Below are 15,364 nucleotides of genomic sequence, written 5' to 3'. Positions count from 1 at the left end.
TAAACAAACTCAAAAGATGAAAATGGTTTCACAAAACACAGTATCAAACAACAAGAAGACGATTTGATCTTGATTCGCAAATTTAACGAGCTAACACTACAGTTGGATCAACAGAGGTGGATCGAATCAAATCAATCTCATTGAAAATGAAACTAAAAGAAAGTTGAAGTGATGGTAAATGATGAAATGATGATCCATTAATCTTATCTGACCTTTTTCTTCTCAAAAAGGCGGCCGACTTGCCGTGTTACCAGACCAACCACCACCGTCCACCGGTAACTGAACGTTTGGCATGTTGAGGGGTAAGTTAAAAAACGGTAAACCCATCGATGATGGGTCTGGAAAGGGATGATTGGGGCCTCCATCTCCGTCTCCGTTTCCGCCACCACCTCCCCCGCTACTTGCAGCTGCCTCCTCCTCATCTAATGGCAGCCTCTCATACGCTACATTTGTGAAAGAAGCAGCTATAACAATCACCGGCCCAGAAGCAACCAGAGCCCCGACAACATTCCCACCTACAACCTGACCTTGTCCACCAGCCAAGTAAATTGTCAAGCTGGTGGCACCCGGTGGAGCCGGAGGAGGCAAAAACGATCCCGACAGTGAAAGTATCTCAAAGCGGCCATGAAGTGTCACAACAGATCCAGCTGCCGCCGGCTGCCGCAGACTAACGTTGTTTACGGTGCCACTTCCACTCACTATACAAATCCCACGTTGACGTTTCCTGGCGTAATCAGCGACAGATTCAAAAACGTCACACCCACTACTGATTTCAAGGATGTGAGCTCTTAGGGTGTTGGCGCTTTCTCGGGTAATGATGACTGGTGGTTTGGGCTTGTTTTTGGAACCCGGAGGGCGACCACGAGGACGGCGACCGCTACCATCACCAGAACCGGGGGTGTTTTGGTTTGTATCGTCTTCGGAGTCCTGCTGGGGGATTTGAAGGTGGAGATCAGGACGGTGTTGGAGGGTTTGTTGGAGGTTGAAAGGTGAAGTAGAACCCAAGTCTAAGTTATTGGTAGCCATGTAGAAGTAGAAAAAGAGAGGAACAGGGAGAAAGAGACGAAGAATAATAAAGAATGGTGGTAATGGAGGAAATTTAGGTTTTAAAAAAAGAACCACATGGGGATTCTTTTCTCTATTACATGTGGAGAGAGAGAGAGAATTTTGTTTCCTTATATATGTAGGAAAGTATAATCTTCATTCCAAATTATGGTTGATGTTTTGTGTGTTATTGCAACTTGTTACATATCACCTCAAAATAATCAAACTTTTAGTATTGGCCGGTTGTTAACTCATGGTCGTTTTGTTTAGGATTATTGATAAAACTTACCCAATATATATATATATATATATATATATATATATATATATATATATATATATATATATATATATATATATTGGTTGTCTGTGACTTTAATGTAATGAAAATTATAGATTGCTAATGGAATTTATAGGAATTTACCGGTTACCGATGAAATTCAAATTTTAATTTTAGACAAGTTAGAAGATACGAAATGTATATTTGTATAAAACAAGTTTGATTTTGGTTCGGACAAATAGCAGAGGTCAAAGAGGTTGCAACCCCTTGGGGGCTCTAGTGCAATTCCCCGACATGAAAATTATTTTTGTTAAGGAAATTGTAAAAATATTATTATATATATATATATATATATATATATATATATATATATATATATATATATAACTTAAATCATTATCATTTATTTATGGGATAAAATCAATATCTAATACTGAATACTATTATCATTAGTAATCATTAGAATTCAGATTCTATAAATCCATAGTTTATGGTCTAGTATCAGTGTCTTGATAGGTGTCTGTTCTTTGAAGTATTATCCACATAATATGGATTTCATGTATCCATACATAGAGTTGAAATATCATATTCGAAAAGTCATCACACGGTCCTTTCAAGCAGATTTAGGCTAGCTATAGATTTCAAAAACCTTATTGTCCTCTAAACCCTAACATCGGTTTTGTCACAGTTTATTTTTTAAAGTTGTTGAGTATTTGAGATATTGAAACTGATTTGGCTTTTTTGTTAATTATGAAACGCTTTTTAGGGTTTTGTATTTTTGGTAATTGTTTTATTTTCCCTATATATAGTCTTTAGGTTAGCTTGTGATGTAAGCTTTTTCACAAAAATGTTTCTTTGTACGTCCCATTTCAAATCAATAAGATACAAAACCTTTGACAGATTACTTGCACTTTATGGTGATTGATTCATGATTGTCTTCAGATTCCGCATTCGTCATCTCGTTTTTCGTCCTAACAATTGGTATCAGAGCATGAGATAGTGTAATCAATTCGCTATTCTTCTGTCGAATAAAGGGTTTTGTTAGGGTTTTACATTTTTCTTAGATTTGTTTTTGTTGTCTCAATCGTCTCAATCGATTGTTGATCCCAGATCTAGATCTCTAGATTACCCTTGAACTCGATTTAAGTTTTACACATCTGGTTCTATATTCGTTTTACTGAATTCTTGACAATATGCTTAACGACGATCCTTACGCTCTTTCGTTCAATCTCTCAAAGAACATGGGATCTACGACAAGGATTCCAATCCTCTTTCTAGAAGATTATGAAGTCTGGGCTCTTCACTTTGAAGATTACGTTCTTGGAATCGAAGAACATGGTTCTACTATATGGCATACAATGACGCAGGAAACATTCACGTATTCGGGGTACCAGAAAAGCAATCAAAACTCTAGCTGATTATAATGCTCTCATTATTAAACATACTGACGTTCCAAACGATGAGAAGAATAAGCTAATGTGTAATATAAAAGCAATGATAATCATTCGATTTTCTCTTCCTCCAGACACTTTTCGTCTTGTTAGTGCATGCGATACTACAAAACGTATTAGGGATAGGCTGAAGTAGTTGTATTCAGGTGATGCTGATTTAGAAAACTCTTTGCAAACAATGCTCTTATTGGAATTTGGATCGTTTGTACAAAAATATGATGAGAAGTTAGATCAGACGTTCAATCGCTTCAATCATTTGTTAAGCAGAATGCTCAAACACAATCTTGAGCGTCAAGTTATTGAACAGAAAGTCACGTTCATGAATGGACTCAGATACGAATGGAAGGCTATTGTTTCCACTGTTAAGGGTCACGAACAATTCAAAAGCTACTCGTTGGCCAAACTCGTGGGTATTATGAGATCTCACGGAGATGAAGTTACTAAGGAAGTGAAGCTTGTTTCCAGTGTTGGATCCTTGGCATTAGTTGCGAAAGGAAAGAAGTCAGCAGAAGATGATTCTGAATCTGACTTTTCGGATAGTGATATCTCAAAAGAAGACAAGGCTCTAATGGTGTCCAATCCTAAGAAGTTCTTTAAGAAGAATTTCTCTCGTTACAAAAATAAATTAAAGCAGGGCAATTCCAGTTCAGAAAAGCCGAGGGATGAGAGTTACAAGAACTCTCAGAATGACGAAAAGAAAAAGGAAAAAAAGTTATTGGGTGACTCTGGTTATGACTGTAATTACTGTCATGGCAAGAATCACTTTGCAAAGGAATGCATGCTGAGGAAGCAGAATGAGAAGAAGGAAAATGAGAAAGACGAAGCGTATTACGTTCAGAAGATAGAGGAACTCAAAAGAAAATTATATCCAATGCGAAACCAGTGTTTATAATGTAAGAGGAATGTGATGACGGTAGAGTCGAAGTGTGGTCTACAGGCTCTGAGGATGATGAGGTGAGGAAACCCACCTATGGCGGGTGCTTTGTGGTGAAGTCAGAGAAGCAAGGCTATGAAGGCAAGTGTTTGATGGTTCAGAGTGGTTGTTCGGAACCGAGAGGATATGCTACTGATGGTGGAAAAGCGCCAGAGAGCTGTTGTCACACCCCCGAAACCAGACGACGGAAACGTCCGAGGGCTCGCGTGACTTAAATTGAATATCATCACAATGAATATACATGAATCATAACATAAACATCACCATGCATCAATACATTACAACTGATATTGTTCACATCCAGCACATTGTTTTAAATATTACACATCCATAACATAAATTGTTTGAGAGTTTTCAAAACATAACATCCTAATATACTTGATATTACCCTTCAGCTTACCTGTTACCTGAGAATACAAGTTATTTTGAAAAAAACGTCAACATATGAAATGTTGGTGAGTTCATAAGCAAGGTTGTGATAAAAATGATTTGTGTAGTTTATAAAACCCAGAAAATCCGATATTTTCTGAAAAGACAATTGTTTACCAAAGTGTGAAGATCCATAAGTTGATGCATGAATGATTTCAAAATGTGTATAAAAGGAAGTTTTGTATTATAGTTATAGAAAAATACAAGCGAATGGTATTGATTTCCCTCGAAAAACCCGATGTTTTCCGATAACATAAAATATAATTGTTTTTCAAATTGCTATACCGCCACAACGTATGATTTTGATTACTCTTCCTTGATTACTCGGATGGTATTGGATTTAATTAATTATGTGAGTCGTTATAACCATGCATAATAATGACTAGTTCGTCTGTCTTGGCAACCTAACGTACGTCGGGATTGATCTTAAGATTTTGTCACCCTAGACTAGCCGAGTCTAACTGTAGCGAACAGCTGAGGTGTGGGGGAGTCACCCCCGTATAGATCTATACATAAACTCTCGCTCTCCTTCCAGGAGACTTTGATTATAACTACAGACTACGAACGACCCTTAGAGGTGTCGCCCGTTATTACTCACTTAATCCAAACAAAATTGATTACTGTTGATTAACGACCTGGATTTGTTTACTTTGATTTCAAATAAGCCTAACAGACACGGAGAAGAGGAATACAAGGTCCTGCTAATTACGCGTGTTATTTAAAGCTGTTGGTTATACGAAGGACACATTGACCCATTTCATATTTGATTAAATTTGGACCTTACTAGCAATGCTAACGGGCCACCAAGGCCCAATAGCACATATAAGCCATTGAGGGTCCCTTAAACATGTAATTGGGTCACAGGAGGCCCAATAGACATGTGTTATTATTAGCGTTAGGCCCAAAAGTCATGTCAATGGGCCACGAAGGTCCGATAAGCATGATTAGGATCTTTCAAGCCCAACTATTTGGATATTTACTTGTTTTAAGTATAGTATAATTGTTGGAAAGTTTGATTGCCGATTGTTATCTTCGTATCGACACGGGACCGTTCGGTTGTTTATAATGATATTTGAAAATATATGTATATTCTTCATTCTATTTTCATAAGTTGTAAATTGGTATTCTTTTGACTCAAATATCTTAAACCAAAATACTTGACTCAAAATATTGGTTTGACCTATTCAGCCCTTCTTTAATAAAAACGACCATTTTAGTCCCTTTATTTAAAAAAAAAATACATTTTTGGCCCTTAAACCATTTTCTTGGCATTTTTGACCCATAGACTTGTTTAAGTGATGTTTTTAGTTCAAAGTTTACTCTTTTGCAGTTTCAGCCCTTCCAGTAAAGAGTTTTTCAGTTACAGCCCAACTTTTCGCAACTTTTACAATTTTGGCCCAAAATCCAAAAAGTTTACATTTTTTATCCTTGTTTGGAAAATAAATCATTTTAACCCCTGAATTGGTTTGTTTACCCTTTCTATCTCCTGTTTTGAGGAATTTATCATTTCAGTCCCTTGAAAATTATGTTTTTCGCAATTTTGGGCTTAGTGGGCCGAAAAGCCCAAAAATTGGCCCATTAAGCTACAAATTACATTTCTAATCCTTTGAAGAGCATAATATTCATAAGAACATTTATTTTAACTGTTTTGACTCTTTTGATCCTTAAGAAGAACCGTGAATGGCAATTTTTAACCTAACTTTTGTTTATTTGACAATTTAAGCCCAAAAATGGGTTTTATGTTGCAATATGTTTATTTTAATCTTAGAGGGTATTTTTTTTGACTTTTTTAGTGTAATATATCTTAGTTCATATTTGTTTTCCTTCTTGTGCCATAGATTTCGTGATTTCTTCCCTTTTTGTTACATATTTACCACATAAACACATATAATCGCACATACATACATTAAATCATACATAGCATACACATACACATAGATCTACACATTTTACTTGTATTCTCCCCCATAAAACTTGTGAAAACCGAAAAGAGAGGGGTATGAACTCACCTTTTTTTGTGGATCTCGGTTTTGAAGAAATGGAAGAAGTTTGATGCTATTCTCGGCCCTAGAAAGCTTTCTTGGGTTGCTTTCGAACTTATGGAGGTTTTCTAAGAGTATGATCACAAAAATGCTTAGAATGAATGATCTTAACACAAGGATGAAGTTATACAACTTAGATGTGTAAGGACTTACCAAGGAAGGAGTGAGTCTTTGGTGGAAATCTCCTTGATCTACCTTAGATCTTCGAAAATTTATGGAGAAGAAGGAACCTTTCTAGAGAGAGTTTTGTTTGAATAAGATGGATGAAATGTGTGTGTGTGTTGGGTGTCTTCGGCCGAGGATAAAAAGGAGAGGGGAGAGAGAGAGATGATAGGATGGTTGCATGGAGGTATGTGATGTTGCTTGGAAGTCTATGGTGTAATAAGGAGGTGGCTAACCCTCCTTATTCCATGAATTTCTATTTTTTTTGTTTTCTTCTTTGGGCCGAGAAAGAGGAAAGAAAGAAAAGAATTTTGGGCCTTTTGTGTTTAATCCATAATATGGGCCCAATTTGATGGTTTTTCGGCCCAATTGGTCTTTGGAGATGGTTCACGGCCCAAAACAATCAAGATATGAGTTTTATGGCCCTTTAGAGCTAATTAAGTTTGTTATGGTCCAATAAGAATATTTTATTTCATTCTAGGTCCATTATGGCCCAAAATGTTAAAATAAATGAAAGTGGGTTCAATTAGAGCCCATATAAGAGTTCTAAGCCCAAAATAGTCAAATTGGACGCTTATTGCTCCATTAGGCCCAATAAGAAAATCCTACTCCAAAATGGACTTGAACTGGGATTTTTAGGGTTTCCAACTTTTGTTGACTATTTGAAAGTTTGTATAGGGTATTTGATGGAATTTTGTTGTCATTGAATAACACCATACATGTTTTCTAGTTTTAGGTACAATGTCATTCTTTGTTAAGTGTCTACAACGTATCAGAATTCCTAGTTGTGACAGTTGTTTTGCTGCGAAGACAGTCTTGGAGCAAGTGAAGGAGTGCGAGAAGGTGGTTGACAAGGTACATTCTATTATCAAATCTCTTAACATTCCTACGTCTCGTTATGATTTTGAATTAAACGATTTACGATATACTATTTCTAATTTTAGTGATAGTTTAAAAAGAACTTGTCTTAGTAATTCTAATATGAATGATCAACTTAACAGGGTAACATTTAAGAGTGAAGAGAGAAGATTAAGAATAGAGGCATTGGAAGTAGAGCTCACTAGATCACGAGATGATATTATTTACCTTAAAAGAGATAGTATTGCACTTTTGAAACATAAGAATATTTTTTGTTTGATGGCTAAACATTTATATTTTAATATTACTCAGTTGCATTTGGATTGTGAAATAGGGAAAGGTTTGCATAAAATGATTTTACCCTTTCTTGAATTGAAAGAGAATGAAATTGATGTTGAATGCTATAAATGCGAATCGATTGTTTCTTCAGATGACATTTTTGATTCTTACAGGGTTGGACTTGAGAAAATCGGGGAATATATTCAGTCCAAAGACCATAAAAACATGTTAAAAGAAATGTTAAATGAAAAAGATAAAGAAGAAATCATATTAAGTGCTATGCAGAAATATGACTTAATATGCAAAAAATTAAATTCAGAAAATACTTTTGATTCCGAAAACAATTCTAAATTTGATGAAAGTGAAATGAGTGAAATATCTGTAGAGGACGAAATTGATTGTTCTGCTTTTATGCAAAATTTTGATGAACCTAAAAAAAATCTAATTTTAGAAAACTCAATCGAATTTGTTCGAATTGTTGAAAACAAAGGTTCTAAAGTTTTGAAAGAAGAAGCAACTATTTTTCCGAAAGTCCAAACTGTTCCAAATCAAGTTTTTGTAAAAGAAAGGACTGAATAAAAATGAGACATATGAACTAACGTCCCTGGTTGCTGATGATAATGGAAATGGATGTGATGAATTCTTCTGGTCAAAGTCGATAGATAATGCGGATGAAACAAAAGGTCTTTCAGAAATGACCTCTTGGAAAACAAAAGGGAAATACATTTCAGACCCATTGAATCATGTGGACCTTTGTTACGATAAGGCCGGACCAAGTGGCACAAAAGATGTTTCAAATGAAACCTCTTCGGAACATAATGAACCACCAGTCAGAAAGGAAAAACCGAAATCTAACATTCATAAATCTGCTAAAGAATTAAATGCAAAGAAAAGGCAGTTGAATGCTAGATATAGAAAGAATTTAAAAGAAAGAAAACGTTTTTGGAAGAAAATGAATTCCAATCAAAGTTCTGTCAACCTAACACAGTCTTCTAATCAACATAAGGATTCGTCTTAAATTCTGAAACCAAAATCAAAGTGTTCTCCAAAACCACCGTTTTCAAAACCACAGTTTTCAAAACCACAGTTTTCAAAACTTCTCACCAAAACAAATGTTTTTAAGGTTGAAAACAAAATTGCTTAAGAACCAGAGATTACTCTCAAAGCATACGAAGCAAATTTGAAAAGGAGGAAAAAGACTTTTAAAAAAGAATGTCACAAAAAATCAAGGAATATATTCAACAGAATCTAATTTTGTTGAAATTAATCTGTGTGACAAAAAAGTTGAAGTTTTCAAAATGGAAAAAAGGATGAATCGTACCTTGAAAAGAAAATCCTTTTGGGTTGATAAAACTAAGATTTTTATGTGCAAAAGACATTCTCACAAGGACCCAAGATGGTTTGGGTTCCTAAAACTCTCTAAATTTTTCAGGTTATGCGTGATGAATAGTATGATCTAGAATGGTGCATCGATAGTGGCTGTTCTCGTCATATGACAGGAAGAAGAGAAGAATTACGAGAGTTTCGGACTCTAAAAGATGGTGGATGAGTGAAGTTTGGAAAAAACGCCACTGGGGAAATAAAAGGCTATGGAATGATAACGAATGGAGAATTCTCAATTCGGAAGGTAGCATATTTTGAAGGCTTGCAACACAATCTGATAAGTGTTTCGCAATTGGTTGTAGGTACAGGACTAAAGGTGTATTTTTATGATGAAGGTTCAAAAATCATAGAAAAGAAATCCAAAGCGATTCTTCTGAAGTCAAGAAGGAAAGGAGAGATATATCCTCTGAATTTGAATCCAATCAAAGGGAAACCATCTATTTGCTTGCTTACGAAAGCATCTTCAGATGATAGTTGGCTATGACACAGAAGGCTTTCCTATCCGAACTTCAAGGATATTAACAAGCCCGTCATTGGTAATCTTGTACGCGGTCTACCTCTTCTGAACACTACTAGAAAACAGCCCTTTAATGACGCGCAAACAATGACACGCGCTGATAGAGGACAAGCATTTGTCTGTGCCCTAAAAAATAATGTCAGTTTTGTAAAATATGAAGGATAGAGGATACGTATTTGTGCGTGCCCTAAAATTAGTGTCAGAAAAGAAAAAAATGGAAATACAGAGGACGCCTTTCATAAAATGTGCGTCATCTAAATATGTCGCTTTATAATTTTTTAATGAAACACTCATTTTAAGAGGGATTTCATCCACCTATTGGATCCCAAAAATTAAACCCCCCGCATCTGCTAATTTGCAAGAAAAAGCCTTAGGGCCTTCGTCTTCATAGCAGAATTGCTCTTGCTTTCGTGATCAACTGCCTCGCGACGACGATTGTTTTGATGTGTCCAATCTTTATCTCAGTGTTGTAAGCCACTATAGGGACTGGTGTTATGCATTTTCTTTACTCATTGACTCATACGCATTCTGCAATCAGGGAGCTGAACTCATGGAGTCAGCGATTGGGGGTCTATGACTCCTCACACTCAAAACGTCGGTGATTTAAAGGTTTTTTTGTCCCCGATAGTGCAAGATCTCTGGAAACCCTAGTTACAATTGGAATGCAATTAGGGGTTTCCATAAAGAAACAAACCGAGCTTCCATTGCCAGATATCAACAACTGTGATTTAGGCGCTTAAAAATGTATAACCTTTTTCACTACACTGTGTATCAAACCTACTTCACTTAAAGGTGTGTGTGTGTGTTTACCTATGATCTTGCAATCCATCTTTTTTGATATTACTGCCACATCATCTGCTCCTCCACTAACATCTGCACATACGGTGGTGCTGTCACCGGAATCGAGGCTGAGAACGGGTCAGATGGCTATCCGGCGACACTACTGGCACTTCCGGCAGCTATGTTCCCGGAGTTTTGCCTTGCTTGTTGGTACATATCATCGAGAACCTCTGGACTAAAACCGCCAGGTAGAGATGGCTGGTGGTTCATCGGACCACCATCATAGAAAGCTAATCCGAATTTATCAGCGTACTCTTCCACCGTCTAACCACCGTCTCCCAAGTTCAACACATCATCCTGACTCAGTTTCCCTTATTTCTTCTCCGGATCCGGCGACCTAGATTCTTCTTCTTCTTTTTCTTCCTCAGATTCTGATTCTTCTTCCGTCTGGTACTGACTCGTTCCAGATTTTTCTCTGATAAACTTACCCATGATATCTAATGGCTTTTGTGAAATCTTAGCAACTTCTGAATACTCCGACGTCCTTGCAAGGCCGATAGATTTGCAATACTCGTAAAAGTTGTCAAGCTCGAAAGGTCAGTTTTGGGGTTTCGAAACTATAGGTCTCAAGTTAGAGGTTGAAGATCATAAATCGAAGGTTGAAGGTCAGATTTGGGATTAGAAGTCGAAGGTTCATGGTCAGATTGGAAGCATCGGAAATTAGGAAACGAAAATAGAAGAGGCACCAGGTTTGAATATCATTCTCTTCTTCTCCATGTATGTACCCTAGGTTTCTTTCTCTTACTTTATCATTTTCTTATGTAATATTAGAACTAGGTTAATATATCACACACTTAATTTGTCTACTCATAAAGCTGCTTTGGAGGGTATCGCCATGAACACGAATCATTCTCTGTTAGGTCAGTTACTGATGCACGCCCACAAGGTGCTTGACATAATGTCTATGTTAGGTTTTCACCCAGATGAGACCACTTTTGGCTACCTTGCCTATCGATATGCACCAAAAGGACTCGAGAACAAGATAATTGAACTACAAGACTTGGAATTTAGGTTCAATTTTACTAATAAATCAATGTTTATTAGTGATGGCTGGTTAGCAGCTAGTCAACTTGTTAACAATCTCATCAAAGATGGTGAAATGTATTTTGTTTTAATTAAGGATACCCTTAGTTATTAAGTTTGACATCTTTCTTTGTTGTTGCTGTAGGTTTGACAACCAAAGCAGAAACTCTATTTGGCATGTTATTGAAGCTGGGGTATGATCACTCTAGGCATTGAAGGAGATGGACAAGGAAACGTCTCTGATTCAACCATGGAATCGATTTTCTAAAAAAGCTCTTGATTAACTAAAAGAAACTATGATTATCAATATGAATAATATTTAAGAGGACAGGTTTGCTAATGAGGTGGCCAATGCTAATGCTCGAGTCTCCAGTCCAAAGGCTAAATGAGAATCTAATCAGGTTATAAATTGTTGTGTGTATTATATTTCTATATTATATATTTAGAAATTCTGATTTTCTCTTAATCTGTGTTATTTTAGAAAACAAGTTCTTTTGGCATCACATCTGCAGCTTCAGCTGAATCTTGAAATTTCCATGGGCTGGATCTGTTTAGTGTACAATATGCACCTCAATCTTAATCCACCATAGCTACTGCACCTCCAACTGAATCTGAAAGTTTGATGGTTCTGAAAGATATAATGGAATCATGAAAGGTCAATCCAAGAAAGAGTTACCTCCATCACAAAATGGCATTGCAAAGAAGTCTTTGAGTGATATTCAAATACCTCACACCGATACCCTTGTTAAACAGGTATTCCCTATATACACCACCCCTTTTCTCAAATCTCCTAAACTCATATCCACTAACTTTGTAATAGGTGGACATAGTTTTTAGCTCAAGCAATGTTGTTCCGATAAACAGGTCCTGCTAGCATTCAGTTATGTAATGTTTCCTACTAAGGTATTACAATTTACAACCAAATATTGTTTTTAAATTATGATATTGATTTTGTTTTTTTCCTTATGGGACAGGTTGCTCTTTCAAGAAAGTCTCCATATGTTCAAACTGCCCACAGGGTAGGATTTATATAAATTTTTATGGGTTGAAAAGTAAAGTGATGGCTTTATGGATATAAGAATTTTATTTATTTATTTTAGGTGAGTTTTAATTCACATGTATTTATCTTTTGCAGCTCAGGTGACCCAATTTTCCATGGCCTTTTTTTCCATATTTTCTTGAATAAAATGTGAGTTTTGAAGTTATGAAGCAACAATCTACATTCACATAAACAGGATTATCAGGGGGAGCCATAGGTGGAATAGATGTAGCAGTAGTAGCTGGGGTGCTGTTACTTGCAGGTTGCTTATATTATGGATTTTACAGAAAAAAAGAGTTCAGAAAAGAATCCAACTTTGTTAAAGAATGCACAGGTTCAACTTATGCAGTCTCCTCGAGGTATTTATTACAAAATTCATCTCCATTTCTATTGATAAAATGTGTATTTATTTGTTGATTTTTGTTCTTTTTCAAACTTAGGGCCAGGTGGCACTTCAATTGGAGGTTCAAATTCCAGTGGTCATCCTGTTAGTGCCTCACCTGGGCTTACAGGGATAACAGTTGAAAAATTAGTGGAGTTTTCATATGAAGAGCTTTCAAAGGCTACAAATGAATTCAGTCTTGCTAATAAGATTGGTCAAGGTGGTTTTGGTGTTGTTTATTATGCAAAACTCAGAGGCGAGGTTTGGAATATTAGTTTTAGATATAATTATATTATTTTATATGTTAATTCTTGCATTTAGCCTGACTTTAATCTTACACGAAGTATGATGATGTTGATATTCAACACGTGTATTAAGTTGTTGTTTCTTTCTCACTTAATGACTTAATGGGTACAACTCTTCAATGTTGAGGTCCGTTTTTGTTAAATTTACAGTAAATAAATAAAAAGGGTAAAACGGTCATTTGCTCGTATTCAAACAGTTCATTTTCAGTTCAAAAAAATAAACAAGAAACAGACTTTTCACTTTTGTCTATACATTCATCTAGTATTATTTGTTACTTTTTTTTAAATTCCTTATTGCAAACTTTTTCGGAAAGCTGCTATCAAGAAGATGCATATGCAAGCATCAAGAGAATTTTTAGCCGAATTAAAGGTCTTAATACATGTTCATCATCTAAACCTGGTATGCAGTATTTCAATTGATAAATATATTTATCAAGATTTTGAGTTGACCATATTTTTTAACATTTGACTTTATATTTTGCAGGTGTGTTTAATAGGATATTGTGTGGAGGGCTCCCTTTTTTTGGTGTATGAGTTCATTGAAAATGGAAACTTGAGTCAACATTTACATGGAACAGGTGAATTTAAGTTCAAACATAACAACTAATTTTTATAATGAATACATCCAAACAAGAGAAATTTATGTTCTTTATAATGTTCATTTTCAGCAAGGGACCCACTATCCTGGTCAACTCGGGTTAATTTTGTCTTTTTACCAAGAGGCCTTATGCATAGTTGTATGGTCGGAATGATCATCACCAATGATCGTCTTTTGATATGAAAACATAATATTTTGTATGATTATCTTTTTAAATTCTTTTAATATTCTAAATTAGTTTTCTATTCATTCGAGTCAAATTCCTTCATATTTTGTGAAGTTAGCTTCGCTTTTTTTTTTTCAAATATGAATTTGAAATTCCTTGATATTTAAAGAGGATAATTCAAATACCCTTCTATTTTCTGTTTTCATACTAATCTTCCTATTCTATTTATTAAATGAAAACAAGTGTTAAAATAAAAAAAAATGATTAAAAAAGGAATTAATAGGGTCCACATGTTATGTTTCATATAAATAAGGTTACAAATTTTTATATGCTAATTAATTTGGTTAAATTAAATTAAATCTATTAATTGAAGGCAGTTGGATGCAACTGGCAGACCTGATGAAAGTCATGCAGTTGAAGTGATTGGATCCATTGGTGAGGAGAATGCAATTGGGAACATGTTGTCATCTTCTCTTCAGAAGGGGCAGTTAAGGGCCAATGTTTGCTATCAGCCTTTTCACTCGGCCAGTCTAGAGGTACTTGCTGCTCTTCTCTTCTGTGCACCTATTTGATTTGAATCACCAATAACTGTAAATAATTATCTCCATCTTGTAACTTATGTGTTTGAATTACCGCTTAAAATAAAAGAGATAATGTCTTATGATTGCCTCTACTAGTTTGAGATAAAAGGTTTTGCTGGATTACGCTTAAATCATTAGATGTGTAGTATAACTTGTCCAACATTTGTGATGGTCATTGTTGATATCAGGTAATTCATATTGTAGTGTATTTATTCCAAATCCCACATTCTTTGGATGGAGAAAAGGGTAATTTTGTCTTTTACAACTAACATTCCATGTTTGATTCTTATAATAATTATATTATCATATTAATATTTTAACTTTTATTTGATCATGTCACAAGAATTATCGGAGCAGGGGTTCATTAGTCTTAAAGAATTATGAAAGGCAAGATGCAACTGTACTTAGTTGGAATTTGATGTTTATCATCTTTGTGTATATCTTTTTAGTTTGTATAGCATTACATTGCAGAAGGTGTCCCTTAATATAATGTAGTGTTAAGTTATATAGTTAGGGAAAACCTCTTAATAACAATATACAATCACATCCCTTTAATATCAATGTATTACAATTTTTTGACATGATGTTATTGGATGAAATTGATTGTTTTGGTATATATTTGTTTACATATTTTTGTATTATGTGTAAATGAATATCGTAAAGACGCGTCGTAAATGCATATCGTAAATGGTTACTGAAGTTTATGACACGTAAATGCGTGTCATCTTCATTAATGACAGGGGCTTCCTTGATACGCATTGCGTGTCATAAACAGGTGCGTCGTAAGGTTACGACACGAAAATGCGTGTCGTCTTCCTTTATGACAGGGCCTTCCTTGATACGCATTGCGTTTCATAACTGCGCGTCGTAAATGCGTTTCCTAAATGCGCGTCGTAAATAGACGATGCGCAAATGCGTGTCGTCTCTCGTTATGACAGGGCCTTCCTTGACACGCATTTGCGCGTCGTCTGATCGTTTTACGACACGCATTGCACGTCGTAAAAGGCTGTTTTTCTAGTAGTGGAAATTCGAAAAGGAACACTTGTGTGCT

At 35.6% G+C, this 15,364-nt stretch overlaps 1 long non-coding RNA gene and 1 pseudogene across 1 annotated transcript; one reads left to right on the top strand and one right to left on the bottom strand.

The window, feature by feature from the left end:
- On the bottom strand, nt 1–1,200 carry LOC145125634 (AT-hook motif nuclear-localized protein 23 pseudogene; annotated as a pseudogene).
- A 12,117-nt stretch (nt 1,201–13,317) lies between these two features.
- Nucleotides 13,318–13,666, top strand: LOC145124426 (uncharacterized). The gene is made up of 3 exons (XR_013715615.1): nt 13,318–13,368; nt 13,453–13,546; nt 13,637–13,666. It is a non-coding gene; the product is annotated as an uncharacterized LOC145124426 (long non-coding RNA).
- The last annotated feature ends 1,698 nt before the right edge of the window (nt 13,667–15,364 follow it).

The sequence above is a fragment of the Lactuca virosa genome, chromosome 7 (genome assembly GCF_052849685.1).
Source record: "Lactuca virosa cultivar CGN04683 chromosome 7, Lactuca_virosa_CGN04683_v6, whole genome shotgun sequence".
Lineage (NCBI taxonomy): Eukaryota > Viridiplantae > Streptophyta > Magnoliopsida > Asterales > Asteraceae > Lactuca > Lactuca virosa.
This window is presented reverse-complemented; position numbering and strand designations above follow the sequence as displayed.